A 25,434-nucleotide genomic window follows, 5' to 3' on the forward strand; every position below is an offset into this window, starting at 1 on the left:
GTAGACAGGGAGAGGAGAGGGGGTGAGATGTGGTAGAAAGAGAAGAGAGAAGTTGAGAAATAGAAAGAGTAATAGATGGAAGGAGAGAGGGAGTAAGGTAGAAAGGTGGAGGGAGAGAAATACTTTGTTAATGTTGTCCTGAGAGAGAGTGAAATATTTACTGTTAATTTGTATTGTTTATTATCTACTTCACATGCTTTGGCAATGTTAACATATGCTTCCCATGCCAATAAAGCCCTTGAATTGAATTATGTGAGAGAGAGAGAAGAGTTGTCAATACAAACAAAGTGGTTGGATAATATCGAGTTTGAGAATGAAGGACAGGACCTTAGATTAGACTAAATGTACCAGCTGATACAGTCTCTCTGATCTATCTCCCAACACAGACAATGGCTTAGCTGCAGAGAGAGAGAGTGTGTGTGTCTATGTGTATACATCGTTGCATACATTCTGCGTGTGTGTGTGTGCATATATATATATATATACATATACACAGTTGAAGTCGGAAGTTTACATACACCTTATTTAAACTCAGTTTTTCACAATTCCTGACATTTAATCCTAGTAAAATTCTCTGTATTAGGTCAGTTAGGATCACCACTTTATTTTAAGAATGTCAAATGTCAGAATAATAGTAGAGAAAATTCTTTATTTCAGCTTTTATTTCTTTCATCACATTCCCAGTGGGTCAGAAGTTCACATACACTCAATTAGTATTCGGTAGCATTGCCTTTAAATTCTTTAACTTGGGTCAAACGTTTTGGGTATCCTTCCACAAGCTTCCCACAATAAATTGGGTGAATTTTGGCCCATTCCGCCTGACAGAGCTGGTGTAACTGAGTCAGGTTTGTAGGCCTCCTTGCTCGAACACGCTTTTTCAGTTCTGCCCACACATTTTCTATGGGATTGAGGTCAGGGCTTTGTGATGGCCACTCCAATACCTTGACTTTGTTGTCCTTAATCCATTTTGCCACAACTTTGGAAGTATGCTTGGGGTCATTGTCCATTTTGAGACACATCTGCGACCAAGCTTTAACTTCCTGACTGATGTCTTGAGATGTTGCTTCAATATATCCACAATTTCCTTCCTCATGAAGTCATCTATTTTGTGAAGTGCACCAGTCCCTCCTGCAGCAAAGCACCCCCACAACATGATGCTGCCACCCCCGTGCTTCACGGTTGGGATGGTGTTCTTCGGCTTGCAAGCCTCTCCCTTTTTCCTGCAAAAATAACAATTGTCATTATGGCCAAACAGTTCTATTTTTGTTTCATCAGACCAGAGGATATTTCTCCAAAAAGTACGATCTTCGTCCCCATGTGCAGTTGCAAACCGCAGTCTGGCTTTTTAAATGGCGATTTTGGAGCAGTGGCTTCTTCCTTGCGGAGCGGCCTTTCAGGTTATGTCGATATGGGACTAATTTTACTGTGGATATAGATACTTCTGTACCCGTTTCCTCCAGCATCTTCACAAGATCCTTTGCTGTTGTTCTGGGATTGATTTGCACTTTTCGCACCAAAGTACGTTTATCTCTAGGAGACAGAACGCATCTCCTTCCTGAGCAGTATGACGGCTGCGTGGTCCCATGGTGTTTATACTTGCGTACTATTGTTCGTACAGATGAACGTGGTACCTTCAGGCGTTTGGAAATTGCTCCCAAGGATGAACCAGACTTGCGGAGGTCAACAATTTTTTTCTGAGGTCTTGGCTGATTTCTTTTGATTTTCCCATGATGTCAAGCAAAGAGGCAGTGAGTTTGAAGGTAGGCCTTGAAATACATCCACAGGTACACCTCCAATTGACTCAGGCTAATTGACATAATTTATCAGAAACTTCTAAAGCCATGACGTCATTTTCTGGAATTTTCCAAGCTGTTTAAAAGGCACAGTCAACTTAGTGTATGTAAACTTCTGACTCACTGGAATTGTGATAGTGAAATAATGTCTGTAAACAATTTTTGGAAAAATGACTTGTGTCAAGCACAAAGTAGAGACCTAACTCTATGTAAACTTCCCACTTCAACTGTATGTATGTATGTATGTATGTATGTATGTATGTATGTATGTATGTATGTATGTATGTATGTATGTATGTATGTATGTATGTATGTATGTATAGTGGGGAGAACAAGTATTTGATAACCTGCAAAATCGAGCCGTTTTTCCTACTTACAAAGCATGTAGAGGTCTGTCATTTTATCATAGGTACACTTCAACTGTGAGAGACGGAATCTAAAACAAAAATCCAGAAAATCACATTATGATTTTTAAGTAATTAATTTGCATTTTATTGCATGACATAAGTATTTGATACATCAGAAAAGCAGAACTTAATATTTGGTACAGGAACCTTTGTTTGCAATTGCAGAGATCATACGTTTCCTGTAGTTCTTGACCAGGTTTGCACACACTGCAGCAGGGATTTTGGCCCACTCCTCCATACAGACCTTCTCCAGATCCTTCAAGTTTCGGGGCTGTTGCTGGGAAATATGGACTTTCAGCTCCCTCCAAAGATTTTCTATTGGGTTCAGGTCTGGAGACTGGCTAGGCCACTCCAGGACCTTGAGATGCTTCTTACGGAGCCACTCCTTAGTTGCCCTGGCTGTGTGTTCCGGGTCGTTGTCATGCTGGAAGACCCAGCCACGACCCATCTTCAATGCTCTTACTGAGGGAAGGAGGTTGTTGGCCAAGATCTCGTGATACATGGCCCAATCCATCCTCCCCTCAATACGGTGCAGTCGTCCTGTCCCCTTTGCAGAAAAGCATCCCCAAAGAATGATGTTTCCACCTCCATGCTTCACGGTTGGGATTGTGTTCTTGGGGTTGTACTCATCCTTCTTCTTCCTCCAAACACGGCGAGTGGAGTTTAGACCAAAAAGCTCTATTTTTGTCTCATCAGACCACATGACCTTCTCCCATTCCGCCTCTGGATCATCCAGATGGTCATTGGCATTCTTCAGACGGGCCTGGACATGCGCTGGCTTGAGCAGGGGGACCTTGCGTGCGCTGCGGGATTTTAATCCATGACGGCGTAGTGTGTTACTAATGATTTTCTTTGAGACTGTGGTCCCAGCTCTCTTCAGGTCATTGACCAGGTCCTGCCGTGTAGTTCTGGGCTGATCCCTCACCTTCCTCATGATCATTGATAGCCCACGAGGTGAGATCTTGCATGGAGCCCCAGACCGAGGGTGATTGACCGTCATCTTGAATTTCTTCCATTTTCTAATAATTGCGCTAACAGTTGTTGCCTTCTCACCAAGCTGCTTGCCTATTGTCCTGTAGCCCATCCCAGCCTTGTGCAGGTCTACAATTTTAGCCCTGATGTCCTTACACAGCTCTCTGGTCTTGGCCATTGTGGAGAGGTTGGAGTCTGTTTGATTGAGTGTGTGGACAGGTGTCTTTTATACAGGTAACGAGTTCAAACAGGTGCAGTTAATACGGGTAATGAGTGGAGAACAGGAGGGCTTCTTAAAGAAAAACTAATAGGTCTGTGAGAGCCGGAATTCTTGCTGGTTGGTAGGTGATCAAATACTTGTCATGCAATAAAATGCAAATGAATTGCTTAAAAATCATACAATGTGATTTTCTGGATTTTTGTTTTAGATTCCGTCTCTCACAGTTGAAGTGTACCTATGATAAGAATTGCAGACCTCTACATGCTTTGTAAGTAGGAAAACCTGCAAAATCGGCAGTGTATCAAATACTTGTTCTCCCCACTGTATGTATGCATGCATGCATGCATGCATGCATGTATGTATGTATGTATGTATGTATGTATGTATGTATGTATGTATGTATGTATGTATGTATGTATGTATGTATGTATGTATGTATGTATGTATGTATGTGAGAGGAGAGAGAGAAAAATGGACTTTCACGCTAATGCATATACCATTTCGTCTCACACACTGTAGCTACAGCGATAGAGAGTATTGGCAGAGACAAAGATCAAAAAAGATTTATACCAGATCATGCATTGAGTGACACCGAAAGCCGATGAAAAGTCTGACTTATCGACTGACAAACTACGCCCTGGTTTTGTTAGCAATGTTAAGAGTTGAGAATATAAAGATAGGGTGGATAAATAGGAAATGTACAACAACTATATACTGTAAAGCCTGCTCCCATCTGCCCCTCTTATCCTCTTTCTACCACCCCTCTATTCTCTCAATCTCTGCCCTACTGTTTCTCTCCCTCTCTTTCTGCCTCTTCCTCCCCCCACCCTTCCCCCTCCTTCCTACCCACCCTCTCTCAACAGCCTGCTAGGATGTTGTTATTGATTATGGGATCCGTTCCCTCTGCCTGCAGCCTGGGGGTCGGGCCCAGGGGAGGCACCGTTGAGGAACAAACACCAGCCGGCCCCAGCCCCGCTGCTCCCAGTCAGGTGTTAATACAAGCTCATTGACAGCCGGGCCACTTCAAGTACATTAACACACAGGAGAGGGAGGGAGGAGGGGTGAGAGTAGGAGAGGAAAGGAGGAGAGTAGAGGAGGGAGGGGAGACAATGATGTACACACTGCAGGAGATAATCTCCGCAGATGTAGAGACCAAACATGCTGGTTTTGTAACACAAGCTGAGTATTATGACGTCAATGCCTCACTAGGATTATTTTAGAAAGGGACATAGAGGGATGGAGTTATCAGGTGTTGTGTTCACACATACAGTATATATAGCACAGAGATATGACTCCTCTTTGGTGCAGAAAAAGTAGGGGAATATTTCAAAGACATGCTTGAACATCTACCTAACAAATCATTTAGCTTAGTCTTGCCATTCTTCTGGCTTAACAGCCAAGAGTCACTTATGAAAACTGATATGACAGAAAGTTCAAACAATATCCCTATCCACACTGAAACTGGCAAATGGCAACCCAGAACCCATTCAACCCGTCTTATGACTGGCCCACCTGCTTTAATCTCCATAGACAGACAGATGGACTGACAGGCAAGAAGAGCAGCACTCAGCCTATTAGCATCAAGATGCCCAGGGGTAAAGGGGGAGAGGAGGAGAGAGAGAGAGGAAAGCAGGACGAGTGAAATCTGATCAAAGGGAAGCTCTGCCTCAGCCGACTGCTGCTAAAGTGTTTGAAGTTCTAATTAAAATTTATATCGGAAATAAATATATACAAACTCCATGAATAAATATACAATAAATATAATAAGGACCGTAGGAATCTGAGCATTAGAGCCCCACTAGATATGAATGGAAACTATGATAATGAGTTCATTGGATTATAATTAAAGCTGTATGGATGTGGCCGAGCGAGGCCTCGAGGAATGGGGTTTGGAGCTCCAGAATGGTGCAGAGACACCCAATTTATTTGGAGTTCAGCGATAATTAACAAAGCACAGATCTAAGGTTAAAGTCTCCATGAGAGACTACTGGTACTGTATGGGACTTTATTAATTCAAGTCTCTATGACTACTGGTACTGTAGTGACTTTATTCATTCAAGTCGTTATGACTACTGGTACTAGAGTGGAGACTAGAGTGGTGCTAACGGATGTTGATTTCTGCTGAACTGGCAGCACGTTATTGATGTGTGTTGAGGAATGGGTGTGTGTGTGAGAATAAAAGTGCCTGCTTAAGCTACACACAGCCCACACTGACAAGCCACTGTGCCTGCTGAGGTAGTGGTTAAATAGATATGTCTCGTACTCAGGGAAGGTCAACGCCACAAAAAAATATTCTGGATATTTGAGAAGACGACCTGACAGCTCTGCTGTGCTCCAGCCTTCATCCTGCACTATCCACTCCTGCACTCTCCACTCCTGCACTCTCCACTCCTGCACTCTCCACTCCTGCAGAAAATCAATGATGTACGTCTGCAACTGGATCGCCACGCTCTCTCCGATCAATAGGAGCCCATTTGTAGCCAGAGGGCCTGACCTCCAGCGTGGAGAGGATGCTCTGCAGCACCTCAGCCAATCCCAGCTCTCCCTGATTCACCACCAGATTAGATGGGCCTGCCGTGAAAACAAATCCTAATCACAAACACTGCCTGCATTCCCTCAAATGAGCCCTGGATTTGTTTATACATTGTTCCATCTCCTCCTTATCCTCTCGCTCTCTCCTCTTCAAAGTTACCATGTCCTGCTAGCAGTTATGGACATGCTGTCTTTGACCCACTTTGGGAATAATCACTCTGCATTTCACCATCTCACCACCATGACAACCAACACACAAGGACAGACATCACACCCTCCCACTCCTTCGTGGTGTGACTGCCAGCCTACCACACCCTCCCACTCCTCTGTGGTGTGACTGCCACCCTACCACACCCTCCCACTCCTCCGTGGTGTGACTGCCACCCTACCACACCCTCCCACTCCTCCGTGGTGTGACTGCCAGCCTACCACACCCTCCCACTTCTCCGTGGTGTGACTGCCACCCTACCACACCCTCCCACTTCTCCGTGGTGTGACTGCCAGCCTACCACTCCTCTGTGGTGTGACTGCCACCCTACCACACCCTCCCACTTCTCCGTGGTGTGACTGCCACCCTACCACACCCTCCCACTCCTCCGTGGTGTGACTGCCAGCCTACCACACCCTCCCACTCCTATGTGGTGTGACTGCCACCCTACCACTCCTCTGTGGTGTGACTGCCACCCTACCACACCCTCCCACTCCTCCGTGGTGTGACTGCCACCCTACCACACCCTCCCACTCCTCCGTGGTGTGACTGCCAGCCTACCACACCCTCCCACTCCTCCGTGGTGTGACTGCCACCCTACCACTCCTCTGTGGTGTGACTGCCACCCTACCACACCCTCCCACTCCTCCGTGGTGTGACTGCCAGCCTACCACACCCTCCCACTCCTCCGTGGTGTGACTGCCACCCTACCACACCCTCCCACTCCTCCGTGGTGTGACTGCCAGCCTACCACACCCTCCCACTCCTCTGTGGTGTGACTGCCACCCTACCACTCCTCTGTGGTGTGACTGCCACCCTCCCACTCCTCTGTGGTGTGACTGCCACCCTACCACTCCTCTGTGGTGTGACTGCCACCCTACCACACCCTCCCACTCCTCTGTGGTGTGACTGCCACCCTACCACACCCTCCCACTCCTCCGTGGTGTGACTGCCACCCTACCACACCCTCCCACTCCTCCGTGGTGTGACTGCCACCCTACCACTCCTCTGTGGTGTGACTGCCACCCTACCACACCCTCCCACTCCTCTGTGGTGTGACTGCCACCCTACCACACCCTCCCACTCCTCCGTGGTGTGACTGCCACCCTACCACACCCTCCCACTCCTCCGTGGTGTGACTGCCACCCTACCACTCCTCTGTGGTGTGACTGCCACCCTACCACACCCTCCCACTCCTCCGTGGTGTGACTGCCACCCTACCACACCCTCCCACTCCTCCGTGGTGTGACTGCCACCCTACCACTCCTCTGTGGTGTGACTGCCACCCTACCACACCCTACCACTCCTCTGTGGTGTGACTGCCACCCTACCACACCCTCCCACTCCTCTGTGGTGTGACTGCCACCCTACCACTCCTCTGTGGTGTGACTGCCACCCTACCACACCCTCCCACTCCTCTGTGGTGTGACTGCCACCCTACCACTCCTCTGTGGTGTGACTGCCACCCTACCACACCCTCCCACTCCTCTGTGGTGTGACTGCCACCCTACCACTCCTCTGTGGTGTGACTGCCACCCTACCACACCCTCCCACTCCTCCGTGGTGTGACTGCCACCCTACCACGCAGTGTCTCAGCATGGCGCTGACTGGGAAAGTCACAGGTCTGATGGCACCACTGCAGGCTATGATAGTCCAAGTTGAAATGTTTCAATCAGAGCTTCAGTTCAGTAAATAAAAGCCCTGGCATATTTGCATTATAGTTATTTTCAAACTCACAATTCAAATTCTGAATTACATCAAGGCTGCCTAGCTTTATAAAAAGGTACAGTATCTCTGTGTGTCATTCATAATTGCATGAAATCAATCTATTTCAATAGAGAGACCCAGGAGAGACGTAAACTCTCCCACCCAACACAGACTCATTAAAGAAGCCTTGTCGCTCAGTTGTCAGTGAATCAGACAGGCTGACTAACACTGTTGTTTACAGAAGGTATGGTACAGTTACATGCGTGTGAACAGGAACTAGCTGCCGTCACTCTGTCATTTACTTATGACAATTGTTTAGCACGCCTGTTCTACAGTCACCCGGGGCCTGTTCAATCTGGTGGGTTGCAGATAGAAATGTACTGCATAGACCTGGCATGACAGTTTATTACACATAATATAACGTTATATCTATTCTATACAATACACCTCTATCTGGAACATTTTGAACATCAACATCCTAACCGTTTAGAACCCATCTCCTGACAGGGACCTATCTGGCTGTGATTGGTTGGTCAGATAAGACAGCATGCCCTCTACTAATTGGTCTAAATTACTTTTAGGATGAAGTACCAACAGCCTGAATGAAAGGTGCTGGTGTGGTCTTAGCGCTTACCTTGGCACACTAGGGGAATCTGCAAGCCAGTCACTACTCTTGTTTAAATGGTCAAATCAAACAAACAGTCAAGCGTATCCCCCACCTAAACAAGGCAGTCAACTGAGAAGACGCTCTTGCTAAAGGGTAGCAGGAATAGAGCGCAAGATCAAACATTTCTAGGTGTAATTTATTTTTCAATATATTCAGTAATATTTAAGTATATTTGTCCTAATGGAATTGGTCTCACACAAAAAGTATTTTGTGTCAGTTTGACTCCTCTTAACTATTTCTCTAATTGTCTCTTCGTTCTCTGCTCAGTAGAAACCCCTGACTGGGTTCCTCTGCCTGCCAGAACGGGGGCTTTTCATTCTATTTCTTAGTCAATTAGGCTTAAGACCACTAAGACCTCTCTGCTGTGACCACAGTGGCGTGAGCCTCTCAGACAGTCACCCCGGCCGGCCGGCTGGCTGACTGGTCTGGTCGGCTGGCTGAGACGTCCTGATCCACACTGCTTCACAATAACACTTCCCAATCTGTTAACAATTACCCAGCTCCTCCACGGAGAGAGAGATGAGAGGTGGAGGCTGGAGAGCTGCTCTGTTCTGTACTTTCCCCCCTGGGCCAACCTTAATTGGACAGTAAAGGCCTGGATGTCTCCCAGAGATGTACAGTGTGAGCTGAGGTGTGTCTGTGTGTGAGAGAGAGAGAGGAGGGGTGTGTGTGGTGCCCCATCCCCACCCTTCTCCCTCCACCTCCTTCAAGGCCCTCTCTCTCGCTCTCCCCCATGTCACACCTTCGTGCTGAGGGAGCTAAACACAGTGGACAGGAGAGGAGAGCTCCCTGACTCCACCACTGCACAGAGGAAAAGAGCCAGAGCCCACCTCATCATTAATAATTGCCTGTTGACACAAGCCCAGAGACATTGATTGCCTTTTTGCCTTTTCCTGGTTCCTTCCCGCTCTCTTGCTCCTTATTCTCCGTTGATATTTCCCTCTCTTTTTCTCCATCATCCACTAGCTAGGGATGGATGGACTCTACTCTTTTCATGAACAGTACTCCCTAGTCCCTATGTTCCCTATTCTCCAAGGAAGAAAACATCACAAGGAGGTATTGAGTACTCTGACACAAAGAGCACAAAGGGCAAAGGGAAGCACAGCAGTCTGGGGATATGATGAGTGATAGCATGAAGAGAGAGAGACAGAGTCATCCTTATTTCTCAGATGCACCTCTGATAGGAGGTAGTTAAGCTGCAATGCAGATGCGATAAGCAGATGCATGCATGTGTGTAACTGAGTACAGGGGGACAAATAAAAAGAGCAAACAAAATCCATAATCTTGCCCATAAATATCTTTGTCAGCTGGGTTTAGCTTGTGCCAGGCCAGGGCCGGCATCAAATTTACATATTCCTCTGGCATCACCACAGCCCACCCCCTTGTCTAATTAAATATGCAGCACCTGTTCCCCCCTGCCTGCCTTTTGTTGCAGGATGACTTCATCCTCTGTAATGATGAAACCTCCCAGCCCTACATGGCAAGGCCAGGCAGCGGAGGGGGAGGAGCCACTCCATCATCTGTCAACCCCTTTAATCCATCAGATGGCCCTGCCATAAATGTTAGCTGAGCTGCACGTCTGACACCGACTCATCTGGCTCATCACTTCCTGTGTGTGGGGAGAAGGAGTCCAAGCCTAATGATGTGGTTTTCTTCCCTGTAGTGGGTAAGGTTAGGACTTGGGGAGGGTCAGCTGATCCTAGATCTGTAGCTAAGGGCTGTGTGTTGAGAGGATCATGTTAAGTCTATGTTCCGACTGGTGTACTGATGTTGATGGATGTTTAGTGGGGTCGGGTACTGAACCGGAGACATGGGACCTCTGAGGGGTTAATCCCCTGGCAGTAGGGATCTGGGATATTTTACCTGCTTATTTACAACCCTCCTCCCTGAGGGCTGGCTGGCCGGGTGCCACCGCAAGGGCGAGGCACACACACCGCACACACAGACACTGGAATAGACACTGGAATAAACACCGTACACAAATGTACTCACACACACGGATTCAAACACATTAATGCACATGAACAGATGCACAGAAATGCATGCACGCAAGTACACACACGCTGAAACGCATACTTACAAACACACACACACACAGCCAGAAGCCTTGCTGTGCCGGTCTCTGTGGTCCTCTGCAGCACAGATGGTCAGAGAGTGTGTGGCTCACCTCCCTCCCTTCCACCTTCCCTCTACTCTCTGTCCTCTTCCATCCTTCCTTCCTTCCCTCCCACCCACCTTACCTCTGCTCTCTGTAACCTCCCTCTCAATCCCCCCTCCACTCTGTCCTATCCTATCCTTCCATCCTAGACTATCCCTCTATCCCTCCCACATTCCATTTGATCCCTCCCTCCCTCCCCTCTCTGTACTATCCTTCCCTCTTAGACTATCCCTCCCATATTCCCTTTGTTCTCTTTCTCCCTCTCAATCCCCCCCACTCTCTGTCCTATCCTTTCCTCATATCCCTCCCTCTCTCACACCTCCCACTGACTTCTGATCTGGGCACTCTCCAGCCAGCTAGCCTGTCCCACCCCAACCCAGCCTCCCCACCCTACACCTTCCCACCCACCCTCCCTCCCATCCCCACCCCTCACCGCCTTCACACAAAGCCCCACACTCTGCTGTTGTTCCATCCCATCGCTGGGCTCAGACTATATGGTGAAATAGATTTGGGAGCATTCATCATCGTAATCACAGTGTTTAATTATTCATTGGCTTTGCCAGGGTCTCTTCCACATCTGCCAGGCAGGCTGGGCCCATGGTAATGAGAGAGGAGCGTCAGACACACAGGGATGCAGAGTCTGGTCTGGTGGAGCGTGGAGACAGTTAAGGTGTGCGTACAAAAATGGTGGCCCTGAACAGAAATAGTGCACTATATTTATAAAATAAATTTGACTATATATGGAATAGCGTGCCATCAACATCGACCCCCATCATCGCCCCCATACTAATTAAAACCCCACTACTAATTGTTGTGGTTTCCAGTTTGTGTTGGGTACCTATCAAACCAGCTTCGTGGCAGATTGGTAGACCCTTAACCTGCTAGTCTTAACCCCCAATGTATGCTACCTCTGTTGAGTGGCCTATCTGAAACGCAATTTGATATGCACAAAAGTAGACATCATACCAGGGATATGGTTAAGAGGTCACAGTTTAATAAAAGCTGTCAGATTCCAGGCTAAGAAGACAAAAGATTATTGCACTGCAAGAATGCACTTCAGATGCATTCAACTGGAACAATATTTACTATGATCTTCGTGGGCTATACTCAGCCTTGTCTCAGGGTAGTAGATTCGTGGTCTGTTGATATCCTCCAGTGGTGTGGGGGCTGTGCTTTGACAAAGTGGGTGGGGTTATATCCTGCCTGGTTGGCCCTTTCCGTAGGTATTGTCGGACTGTGCCAGTGTCACCCGACCCCTCCAGTCTCAGTCTCCAGTCCTGTCTTATCTGGTGTCCTGTCTTCATGGATCTACCTGTGCCTGAATACCCAAGCCCGATCCGGGAGCGTCTGAATCCAGAATTCTAAATAATGTCACGGAGGTTAGGAGATATTTAAATCAATGGAAGATGGAATTACATTTATGAAATTAAAAGTTAAAGGAGAAGGATAGGCTACAACCAATAGGTAGGCTGCGACAAATAACCAATAGGTAGGCTGCTACTTAATATGCTGAAAGGAGATGTTGTTTGTAGGATGAGAAAATACATGCAGCCTCAATTAGCCTAGCTAGCTAATATTAGCTTAACTAGTTTCTCCCGGTTTGATGCATTCAAGATAGATACTACGTAGTCATATTGATGATAAATAACCTAGCTATGTCAACTTTTAGTCTACTACAGTGGCTTGCGAAAGAATTCACCCCCTTGGCATTTTTCATATTTTGTTGCCTTACAACCTGGAATTTAAATAGATTTTTGTGGGGTTTGTATCATTTGATTTATACAACATGCCTAGAACGTTGAAGATGCATAATATTTTTTATTGTGAAATAAACAAGACAGAAAAACAGAAAACTTGAGCATGCATAAATATTCACTCCCCCAAAGTCAATACTTTGTAGAGCCAGCTTTCGCAGCAATTACAGCTGCAAGTCTCTTGGGGTATGTCTCTATAAGCTTGGCACATCTAGCCACTGGAATTTTGCCCATTCTTCAAGGCAAAACTGCTCCAGCTCCTTCAAGTTGGATGGGTAATGTTGGTGTACAGCAAAGTTATACCACAGATTCTCAATTGGATTGAGGTCTGGGCTTTGACTAGGCCATTCCAAGACATTTAAATCTTTCCCCTTAAACCACTCAAGTGTTGCTTTAGCAGTATGCTTTGGGTCATTGTCCTGCTGGAAGGTGAACCTCCATCCCATTCTCAAATCTCTGGAAGACTGAAACAGGTTTCCCTCAAGAATTTCCCTGTATTTAGCACCATCCATCATTCATTCAATTCTGACCAGTTTCCCAGTTCCTGCAGTTGAAAAACATCCCCACAGCATGATGATGCCACCACCACGGATGGTGTTCTCGGAGTGATGAGAGGTGTTGGGTTTGTGCCAGACATAGCGTTTTCCTTGATGGTCAAAAAACTCAATTTTAGTCTCATCTGACCAGAGTACCTTCTTCCATATGTTTGGGGAGTCTGCCATATGCCTTTTGGCGAACACCAAATGTGTTTGCTTATTTTTTTCCATTAAGCAATGCTTTTTTTCTGCCCATCTCCGTAAAGCCCAGCTCTGTGGAGGGTACGGCTTAAAGTGGTCTTTTGGACAGATACTCCAAATCTCCGCTGTGTAGCTTTGCAGCTCCTTCAGGGTTATCTTTGGTCTCTTTGCTACCTCTCTGATTAATGCCCTCCTTGCCTGGTCCGTGAGTTTTGGTGGGCGGCCCGCTCTTGGCTGGTTTGTTGTGGTGCATATTCTTTCCATTTTTTTAAATAATGGATTTAATGGTGCTCCCCTGATCTGTAGTACGTCACAACTTTGTCCCTGACCTGTTTGGAGAGCTCCTTGGTCTTCATGGTGCAGCTTACTTGTGGTGCTCCTTGCTTAGTGGTGTTGCAGACTCTGGGGCCTTTCAGAACAGGTGTATATATACACTGAGATCATGTGACAGATCATGTGACACTTATATGGCACCCAGGTGGACTTCAACTAATTATGTGAATTTTGAAAGTAATTGGTTGCACCAGATCTTATTTAGGGGCTTCATAGCAAAGGGGGTGAATTCATATGCACGCACCACTTTTCTGTTTTGTATTTTTCTTCATTTTTTGAAACAAGTTATTTTTTTAATTTCACTTCACCAATTTTGACTATTTTGTGTATGTTCATTACATGAAATCCAAATAAAAATCAATTTGAATTACAGGATGTAATGCACCAAAATAGGAAAAAATGCCAAGGGGGATGAATACTTTTGCAAGGTGGGCATTAATCGGTTGCTAGCTGCTTGGTTGCTAGCTGTCTCTTCCTCCCTTCTCCCTGTATCACTCGCTCACAGTACAGCCCCCTCCCACGCCTGCTAGAGCGGCATCTCTTTGCCTCTCGCGCTTTATCAGCTCCGGTTAACAAAGTAGCTTCAAAAAATTACTTTTCTGCTGCTTCCCTCATTCAGATCAGGTCTGGATCCGACCAGGTCTATACAGAATGGTTCTAGTTGTCGTCGGGTCCGTTCAGAACCAGTCTCTATATTAAACAAATAAATGTATACACATCGGGTCCGGTTGGGAAAGCCTAAGGTCTATTTTGGAATGGGTCGAAATCATAAGTATGCGCCCTCTTATTCGCCCATCTTTCTCTCCCCTCCGGAGAACCTGAGCCCAAGGACCATGCCTCAGGACTACCTGGCCTGATGACTCCTGGCTGTCACCAGTCCACCTGGTTGTGCTGCTGATCCAGTTTCTGCAGTTCTCCCTGCGGCTATGGAACCCTGGCCTGTTCACCGGACATGCTACCTTGTCCCCGGAACTACTGTTTCGACCCTCCCTCTTCCTCTGCTATGAAAAGGCAACTGACATTTTCTCCTAAGGTGCGACCTGTTGCACCCTCTATAACTACTGTGATTATTATTTGACCCTGCTGGTCATCTATAAACTTGAATATCTTGACGAATGATCTGGCCTTAATGGCCATGTACTCTTATAATTTCCACTGGGCACAGCCAGAAGAGGACTGGCCACCCCTCAGAGCCTGGTTCCTCTAGGTTTCTTCCTAGGTTCCTTCCTTTCTAGCCACCATGCTTCTACATCTGCACTGCTTGCTGTTTGGGGTTTTAGGCTGGGTTTCTGTATAAGCACTGTGACATCTGGTGATATAAAAAGGACTTTATAAATACATTTGATTCATTAATTGATTAAAACTACAGGTGAAAAGTTTTAGAACGCATACTCATTCAAGGGTTTTTCTTTATGTTTTACTATTTTCTACATTGAAGAATAATAGTGAAGACATCAAAATGAACAGGTGTGCCTTAAAAGTTAATTTGTGGAATTGCTGTCTGTCTTAATGAGTTTGAAGGATTATTTTATTTAACTAGTCAACAAATTCTTATTTACAATGATGGTCTACCGGGGAACAGTGGGTTAACTGCCTTGATTTTTACCTTGTCAGCTCGGGGATTCGATCCAGCAACCTTTCGGTTACTGGCCCAACGCTCTAGCCACTAGGCTACCTGCCGGCACAGGAGGGGGGAGGGGGGGGGGGTATACAGAAGATGGTCTTTTACCAAATAGGGCTAAGTCCATATTATGGCAAGAACAGCTCAAATAAGCAAAGATAAATGACAATCCATCATTACTTTAAGACATGGTCAGTCAATGCGGAAAATTTCAAGAACTTGAAAGTTTCTTCAAGTGCAGTCGCAAAAACCATCAAGTGCTATGATAAAACTGGCTCTCATGAGGACTGCCACAGGAAAGGAAAACCCATAGTTAGCATTCCAGCAGAGGATATGTTCATTAGAGTTACCAGCCTCAGAAATTGCAGCCCAAACACATGCTTCAAGTAACAGACACCAAATTGAAAATCTTTGGTTCCAATCGCCGTGTCTTTGTAAAATGCGGTGTGGGTGAACGGATGATCTCTGCATGTGTATTTCCAACCGTAAAGCATGGAAGGGGAGGTGTTATGGCGTGGGGGTGCTTTGCTGGTGACACAATCAGTGATTTATTTAGAATTCAAGGCACACTTCCCCAGCATGGGTACCACAGCATTCTGCAGCGATACGCCATCCCATCTGGTTTGGGCTTAGTGGTGGGACTATCATTTGTTTTTCAAATGGACAATGACTCAAAACACACCTCCAGGCTGTGCAAGGGCAATTTGACCAAGAAGGAGAGTGATGGAGTGCTGCATCAGATGACCTGGCCTCCACAATCCCCCAACCAAATTGAGATGGTTTGGGATGAGTCGAACCACAGAGTGAAGGAAAAGCAGCCAACAAGTGCTCAGCATATGTGCTCAGCATATGTGGGAACTCCTTCAAGATGGTTGGGAAAACATTCCAGGTGAAGCTTGTTGAGAGAATGCCAAGAGTGTGCAAAGCTGTCATCAAGGCAAAGGGTGGCTATTTGAAGAATCTCAAATATATGTTGATTGGTAAAATAAATAAATAATTGGTTACTACATGATTCCATATGTGTTATTTCATAGTTTTGATGTCTTCACTATTATTCTACAATGAAGAAAATAGTACAAATAAAGAAAAACAGTTGAATGAGTAGGTGTTCTAAAACTAGTGTATATAGTGTATATAAAACAAAACAAAATTAACTGGACATCTAGTCAAACACATTCTCTCCCTGTAATGGAGGTTCTTGTCTTTCCTTCAACCCAGAAACTAGTCGATACCTTACACAATCAAATAAAAAAATATGGCTTTAGATTACCCTGGTAGAGGGTCTTATTTACAGTTATGCTGTGACATCATTGTCCCTCAGCGACCCTGACTTCATCCAACCAGATTACAGCAGTGCCCCGTCCAGCTGGACCCACTGGGAGCAGATGGTCTATAATCACCCCGGCACCCTACAGGTAACTTAGGGCCACAGCACCGGCCAGAAACCAGCCAAAACCCACAGAGCAACATTTCATTTAATTTCAGATGTGGCTTAAAATAAGGGGCGTAGGCTATCAGCTGCCACAAACATCAGAGAGTCCAGAGATGGAGAGATTGGTCAGTAGTTATATAAACCAGCTCATGATGGTGATCGTCATATTTTGGGGATTCTATTTCTATGGTGGCTATACCTTTTAGAAGTAAACCTATCATTTTTCTGAGTCATATTTGCGCTGGTCTCTACATATACAGAATCACAGATACTTAGTAGAAAAAACCTTACTAGCCTACAGCTCCATTCTCTGAGCGCCTGCTTATCATCCTGACCTATCAGGCTGTGGCTTGGAGAATAAGCAGCACAGTAAGTCGTGACTTACAGTTGTCATCTCTCCTCTGCAAAGGTCTCGAACTTCTCCTGAAGTCATGAGGCCGTGGTTGGCTGGCAGAGTTCTGTCTCCCACAGACCAGTCCAGGTCCAGGAGCATATCACCCAACAGACCTGTAGGCATCTCCTCCACAAAACTCCCACATTCACACAGATGGGTTCACAACCGTGACTCATCACACACATACACAGTATTTGTATCAAGTGTAGGAGCACATTTTAATCATTCCATTCAATGTATCTGTCTTCTGTCCACATTCTGTCTCTCCACTCCTTTATCAGTGGTTTGTTTATGCATTCATACACTAAGGGTTTTATATAGATGTTTTCTTCCATTAGAGGCAAGGCTTTAGTCATTTGAAAAATGGACTTACACAGAAACAAGCACTAGTGCACCACTTTTGTTGTTATCCATTTGTTTACCTAATACTTTCTCTCCATTTACTAAACAATAGAACAGAGACTGAAGAGACAGTACGAGTCATCCTATCAGTCAATGAAAACCTTACAATTCAATCAACACTAACTCCCATTGACACTAAAATGATTAATCTGCTCTGGAATTATTCTTATTGAGAGGCACTCATTCCCAGACTTGTTATATTGACGGTTCTATTGTAGTCAGGATTTCTCTTTAGAGAATGTAGTGATTGGTTAAAGAGAGGCCACCCCACCTTCTTTCTCTCTCCCCCTCTCTGACTCCCACGTCTTGACAGATGTGTTCTCTCTCTGAGTCATGCACCTTCGTCACACTAGAAGTGGGAACCTACGTGCGTACAGTAACTGTTCTGATCTTCAAACAACACAAGGAGGTCTGCCCAGAATGTCCTGCTGTTTCAACGTCTCCACTGACACTACGGAGGACCTTGGACTTTGAAAACTGAACTTGTCTAACTTTGCATTAGTAGGCTGTAAACTGTTCCTGTGCTTCAAAAGGAGACTTCCTAACATGCAAGTCCAGCAGTTAGTCAATACCCATCAGAAGCTCAACATCATGTCCACTGAAATCCAAATTAGATAACCTGGTCCATCAATACAAACCATGAAATACAATTTCCATGTAACATACCGGTCGTCCATGACAGTGAACATCACACTGTTAATGTCATCATGTTAATGCCAAGTGTTGTGTAACTCTTCCAGATGTGATGAAGGCCTCCCAGCTAAAGTGTTACAGATGTAAGATCTTAATTTTAACACTCTTTTGTTGCTGAGAATTGTATAACATAAATCTGGTCAAATGAAGATCCTACATCTGTACCCTCAGGGGTTTAAGGAATCAAAGGCTTAGCTCTAGTTGGAGCTCCACTGCAGATCTCTATGACTGCAACACCCAACTGTCAACTCAACTGCCACCCAATCAGAGATTGAGCACTAGAGACTTCACTCAGCAACTGGCTGATTGCCTCAGATAAAGACGGGCAGTATGCAAAGCAGCCTCAACATGCCTCAAAAGACAATATTATCCTCCGCAAAAGCTCATCTAAAAAGCTGGTGTGCAACAGAGATATGTTTACTCAATATGTCAATGGTTTAAATTGCTAGATTAAATTATGAAACCATTCTTATATGATACCATGTAAGATGCTTCCAGCTCTCCAGAGACATCAATTCAACATCTATTCCACGTTGGTTCAACCTAATTTCATTGAAATGACGTGGAAACAATGTTGATTAACAAGTGTGTGCCCAGTGGCTTGTCTTTCATTTTATTGCATGTGTGTTTTATGCCATGGCCAAGGTGACACAATAATATCCCCACAGGGATGAATAAAGCATAGGCCTAATACAATCAAATCTAATGTTCTGTCCCTATTCAAATGAAACATAAAAAATATAAATTCATAGATAGTCACATAGTGAACCAATTCAGTGTGGGCTTCAGCTAAGCAGGCGAACCAGGCATCTAGTTGGAAAGGAAAGCAGTCAGGACAGGACAGCCAGTACAAGACAGGAGAAGACAGGACGGCAGCTGCATCTCCTTTCCTCCTCGATTTGAGCGCGGTGAATCAGCCGCCCTACGTTTAACTGGCTGACAGACAGCCGGTGCTTTGAACTGGGTATGTTACCAGTGTGAAATTGTTAATCCGCCTTTGGAACCGGCCACTTTTCATCCCAGGTTATTGGAGATTAGGGAATATGCGTGAGATTGGATTTGGGGGGGCGGGTGCATGAGTGGCAGAGCCATTGTAGACTACTGCACAGGGGCCAAATTTGAGGAGGTATTAAAACAATGTCATAATAGATTTAGAACATCCAGATAAACATTTGATCCACTCATTCATGTGTGTATCCTGTCAGGCAGCATCTCTGATCTATCAGCTTTCCTTTCCTGCTCTAGGCCTTGGTCCCTGCAGCTCTCCATCTCTGCTGACATCTTTATTGAAGTCTTTCCCCCCTGTCCCAGGAGTTGTCTTCTGTTCTGCTCGGTCTCTCTTAAAATGGATATGCGTGTCATTTTCTCCCCTTCACTACCCGCATACTTTCTCTGTAAATGGCTTTCAGAGTAGTTCTCTACATCCTACTCTGTATGCAGGAGGTTTTCCTCAGCAGAGCTACTTGGTGCGGGGGGTCCCGTGGGCCTGTGGTATGTGTGCATATTTAAAAGATAGCGGTGGCTTTGGAATATTACTCCGCTTGATCTCTCAGTCCTGCCACAAACACACAGACTGACTCCTACACGAAAGGTAGTTAAAATTGGAGGAGTGTCTCAGAGAGGGAGGGTGAGAGAGAGAGAGAGGGGGGGGGGGGAGAAAGCATGGTAACATGAGCAGTGCATACACCTAATTTATTTGATCCTATATGAGATTCAGCTGAAGACTACAACTACACATTTTTAACTGTGGGACTCATCCCGCTCTCCTTCACTTCTCCCATTTTCTCTCTCTCTTCCTCCACCCATCTTCATCTCCCCCCTCTCCCTCACACTAATGCATGCCCCCACAGTTCTCCAGGGTGCCTGTATGGCAGATGCTTGATATTGAAATAAGACTTTGAAATTAGATATTGTGTGAGTGAACTGATGGATGGCGGAGGTGGTTAAAATGAGAGATTATTTTAACCGCCTCCGCTGATATCCCTCCACAAAGGCACACATGTACACACACGCACATTCCCACACTCACAGACACACACAAAAGCAATACACACACTGTGAAGCCCACAGCAATTACACGCTGTGAAGCCCACACACCTCACAGGTTTGACCTATTGTCCCGGTCCATTCTGACATTTTATTGTATTATTTGAACACTCACATATTACATTCACACTCCCCAGTGGGGGGGGGGGGGGGGGGGAGGGCTCCAAGCCCTGAGGTCTGGCCCCAACACCTAGTGGGTGAGTGCACACAACATCCCCCTCTACCCATGTCTCTCCTGTCCCCGCCACCCCAGCATGTTTGGCACATTGTTCATGATAATAAAGGAGCTGCTAATGTGCTTTTAATGGACAGGAGGCAGAGCAGCTGGTGCTGCCTGGGAGAGAGCTGTGGAGAGAGCTGTGGGGAGGCTGGGGTCTCTGCTGTGTTCCACTGAGGTGACCAGGGGCCTCATTTATAACCGTTACGTAAATTTCAGACATTTCTGGGATTTATAAACTTGGCACACGCCATACATACGCATATTTCCTGTTATGAATCAGACCGGTCATAAAACTGTGTGCACATGAACGAGCATTAAAATGCCTGGAAAACGTCTCCATTCACCTTTCATGGTGAAAATAACACCCTTTAATTTGCCGTATAAATTGGAACTATTGGCATTAGGCCACGGCATAGAAAAGACAAATTGTTCTTCAATATTTAGTTCATCAATAGATTATTGGGTTTTTACCCTGCCTTGGTATAGGCTCTGAGATTAAATAGGCAATGATATCGCGCTCCTATCGCACAGCAATACTGTAGCCTACCCTACAGTCTTGGATTTTACATAAGCTACTGGTCTATTTATGGTGTTGGCAGAATGTTTTCATCTTTAGCAGTAATTTATGCTGTATCTGGAAAAGGCCTGTCAGTTTCTGAATGAGAAAAAAATGGCAAATTGTCATGGACCTGTCCGCAGAAGGTTTATATACAGTACCAGTCAAATGTTTAGACACACCTACTTGTTCCACGGTTATACTTTATTTTTTACTATTTTCTACATTGTAGAATAACAGTGAAGACGTTAAAACTATAAAATAACACATATGGAATCATGTAGTAACATAAAAAATGTTAAATATAAAAAGTATTTTCATTCTTCAAAGTAGCCACCCTTTGCTTTGATGACAGCTTTGCACACTCTTGGCATTCTGTCAACCAGCTTCATGAGTTAGTCACCTGGAATGCATTTCAATTAACAGCTGTGCCTTATTAAAAGTTAATTTGTGGAATTTCTTTCTTTCTTTATGCGTTTGAGCCAATCAGTTGTGTTTTGACTAAGTAGGGGTGGTACACAGAAGATAGCCCTATTTGGTAAAACACCAAGTCCATATTATGGCAATAACAGCTCAAATAAGCATAGAGAAATGACAGTCCATCATTACTTTAAAACACGAAGACCAGTCAATCCAGAAAATGTCAAGCACTTTGAAAGTTTCAAGTGCAGTCGCAAAAAGCATCAAGCTCTATGATGAAACTAGCGCAAACAAGCATCGCCACAGGAAAGGAAAACCTAGTGTTACCTCTGCTGCAGAGGATAAGTTCATAAGAGTTTCCAGCCTCAGATATTAAAGCCCAAATAAATGCTTCAGAGTTCAAGTAACAGACACATCAACATCAGCTGTTCAAAGGAGACTGCGTGAATCAGGCCTTCATGGTCAAATTGCTGCAAAGAAACCACTCTAAAGGACACTAATAATAAGAAGAGACTTGCTGGGGCCAAGAAACACGAGCAATGGACATTAGACACATGGAAATCTGTCCTTTGGTCTGATGAGTCCAAATGGGAGATTTTTGGTTCCAACCGCCGTGTCTTTGTGAGACGCAGAGTAGGTGAAAGGATGATCTATGCATATGTGGTTCCCACCATGAAGCATGGAGGAGGTGGTGTGATGGTGTGGGGGTGTTTTGCTGGTGACACTGTCTGATTTATTTAGAATTCAAGGCACACTTAACCAGCATGGCTACCACAGATTACTGCAGCAATACGCCATCCCATCTAGTTTGCGCTTAGTGGGACTATCATTTGTTTTTCAACAGGACAATGACCCAAAACACACCTTCAGGCTGTGTAAGGACTATTTTACCAAGAAAGAGAGTGATGGAGTGCTGCATCAGATGACTTGACCTCCACAATCCCCCAACCTCAACACAATTGAGATGGTTTGGGATGAGTTGGACCACAATGAGAAGGAAAAGCAGCCAACAAGTGCTCAGCATATGTGGGAACTCCTTCAAGTCTGTTGGAAAAGCATTCCAGGTGAAGCTGGTTGAGAAAATGCCAAGAGTGTGCAAAGCTGTTATCAAGGCAAAGGGTGGCTACTTTAAAGATTCTTGTCACACCAGCCTTCGCTTTGGCTGCCCCTCCTGTCCAGCTCAGGTGTTCGGCGTTACCGGCTTTCTAACTGCTGCAGAACCTACTACTGGCAAACGCCCTTCACTCATCAACCCCGGACTTGTCTCGTCATCATTACGCACACCTGGCTCCAATCCCTACTCCATCACTGTATACACTCCCTCTGCTATTTGTCTTTGTCGGTCGTTGCAAATGTTACTTGTTTTCCTGAGAGGAATCTCTCGTGCTATTTCCTGAGTACTTTATATTTTGTACTTTGGGTTTGCCCTGTGCCTTTTGTTTATGAAGATATGTTTTGAGCACAACAGCATTTGGGTTTCGTCCCGCTTTGATCTATGGTGCTTAAATAAACTCAGTAGTTCTGAACCTGCGACTGCCTCCTGCCTACTCCTCTCTACACCAGTGACAAAAATATACGTAGAATGTAAAAAATAGTCAAAATAAAGAAAAACCCTTGTGTTCTAAAACTTTAAACCGGTAGAGTCTATATATATACACTTCCCCCCCCAACCTAAATACAGTGGGAAGAACAAGTATTTGATAACATGCAAAATCGGCAGTGTTTCCTACTTACAAAGCATGTAGAGGTCTGTAATTTTTATCATAGGTACACTTCAACTGTGAGAGATGTAATCTAAAACAAAAATCCAGAAAATCACATTGTATGATTTTTAAGTAATTCATTTGCATTTTATTGCACTGTACTTGTGCAAGTGACAAAAACATGGAATTTGATACGTAGGTCTACTCCAACATAAAAGATCAGCTGTTAAATTCGACTGTATGCCGATAATACAAACAGCGCTGCCTACGATATTGCAAAAGTTTAAATACATTTAACCTATCTATTTACTAGGCTACTAGATCCAATTAAATGAGAGATGTGCGTGGTCATTTGTTGGCTCCTTCAGGAATATGAACCCATCACAGACAGAAAAGGTGAGGATTACATTATACTCTGCAATGGCTATAGAAAAATATAAAAAACATAGGAATCTATTTCCTATGTCTAATTATAAGATTCCTATGTCTAATTATAATATTCCTATGTCTTTTTCAGATTTAAAAATAAAAAAAGATTTTAACTTCTCACTAATGGCAAATGGTTGCATTGTTATGTTTTCCTACATTTAGTTTTTTATTTTATGAATAAGCTTTATCATATCCCCCATTAGCACAATATACTTATTTGTCAGCGTTCAGTACAACATTTCAACCACTAGCCAATGTGCATACACATGGTCGAAAGCTGGGCCCTCCAACCCTGTTCTTGGAGAGCTACCGGTACTCTCCTGTAGGTTTTCACTCCAAACCCAGTTATAACTAACCCGATTCAGTTTATAAACCAGCTAATTATTAGAATCAGGTGAGCTAGATTAGGGTTGGACTGAAAACCTACAGGACAGTAGCTCTCCAGGAACAGGGTTGGAGAGCCCTGGTCTAAAGATTGCAGGGAGATGAGCCCATTCTCATGCCAAGTAATTTTTTATAAATACAAACCTTTGCGTGAAAACTGGCACACGCACATTGTGGGGTATATTTTGTACTTACGCCCGGTTTATAAAAGAGGCCCCAGGGTATCCCACCTCTCACACAGTCCCTCTCACCCCTTCTGTCGGTCTCTATTTTAACCCTCTCTCTGTGAAGTGAGGGTAGGAAATTTCCATGAGGAGCGGATGCTCCGCTAAAAGGACTAATTAATGGAACACGCATCACGGCACACCTCGATGACACACTCACACGTTTCCATCAGCTTCCTCTCCTCCTCTCATTTAATTTATCATCCCCTCTCTCTCCCCATCTCTCACTCGCTTGCTCACATCACACACTTACATTTTCCACCCCCCCCCCTCTCACCCCGTTCTTCTCTTTCTCCCTCTCAGCAGCATCACTTGGTCACAGACCCGTTGCCGTGGAAACACCTCCCACCGGAGCTGGCTACCTTCCCTGTTACCGTAGCAACTGGCTCCCTGCAGAATTTCAAACACGCCACTTGGTCTCTCTCTTTCGCTCGCTCTCACTGTCTGTCTGATCATTTTGTCTCCATGTTCTCAGTGATATGGCTTCAGTAGGTCACTGATGGATGGAGGAATGGTTGGTTCGACATGTTAAGCATTGCCAGCTGGTTGTTGTTTAGTCTACACATCCATTCAATTGCCCGTCAACGTGGGACTATGCATAATTTTTTTTTTGTATTATATTTTTTTTTTGTATTTTCACCCCTTTTTTCTCCCCAATTTTGTGGTATCCAATTCGTAGTTAGTCTTGTCTCATTGCTGCAACTCCCGTACAGACTTGGGAAAGGCGAAGGTCGAGAGCCATGCGTCCTCCGAAACACAACCAAGCTGCACTGCTTCTTGACACAATGCCCATTTAACCCGGAAGCCAGCCGCATCAATGTGTCAGAGGAAACACTGTACACCTGGCGACCGTGTCAGCGTGCACTGAGCCCGGCCCGCCACAGGAGTCGCTAGTGCGCGATGGGACAAGGTGGGATATCGCGATGGGATATCCCTGCCGGCCAAACCCTCCCCTAACCCGGACGATGCTGGGCCAATTGTGCACCGCCTCATGGGTCTCTCGGTCGCGGCCGGCTGCGAAAGAGCCTGGACTCGAACCCAGAATCTCTAGTGGCACAGCTAGCACTGAGATGCAGTGCCTTAGACCACTGCGCCACTCGGGAGGCCCTAGTATGTATTTGTTGGGAAAGACGACGTCGGGCAAAATGTTTTCAAGAATTCTGTCACGGAGCTGGTGTCAGTCCGTGCATGATATTATGACTGCTTACCCCGGGCGATGGTATGCTTTATGTTTCTTGCTAACCTGTTATTGGAGAGTGTGCATTTATAAAATGTCCATGTAAATGCCTACACATGCTTATTGGTAATTCTGTGTCTTTATTTCACGCCAGTGATATTTGATTGGTCAATATTGGTATGTTCCAGGTGGGAGGATATCCCAGGTACTATTTAAGCCATGTCATTTCTGTCTCTTGCAGACAG

At 45.2% G+C, this 25,434-nt stretch overlaps 1 protein-coding gene across 2 annotated transcripts in view; it reads right to left on the reverse strand.

Annotated features, from left to right (window-relative positions):
* Window positions 1-25,434, reverse strand: part of LOC129838017 (amyloid beta precursor like protein 1-like) — a 52,870-nt gene that overhangs the window by 16,357 nt on the left and 11,079 nt on the right. The gene's annotated exons all lie outside the window — the stretch shown is intronic.

Source organism: Salvelinus fontinalis, chromosome 38, assembly GCF_029448725.1.
Source record: "Salvelinus fontinalis isolate EN_2023a chromosome 38, ASM2944872v1, whole genome shotgun sequence".
Lineage (NCBI taxonomy): Eukaryota > Metazoa > Chordata > Actinopteri > Salmoniformes > Salmonidae > Salvelinus > Salvelinus fontinalis.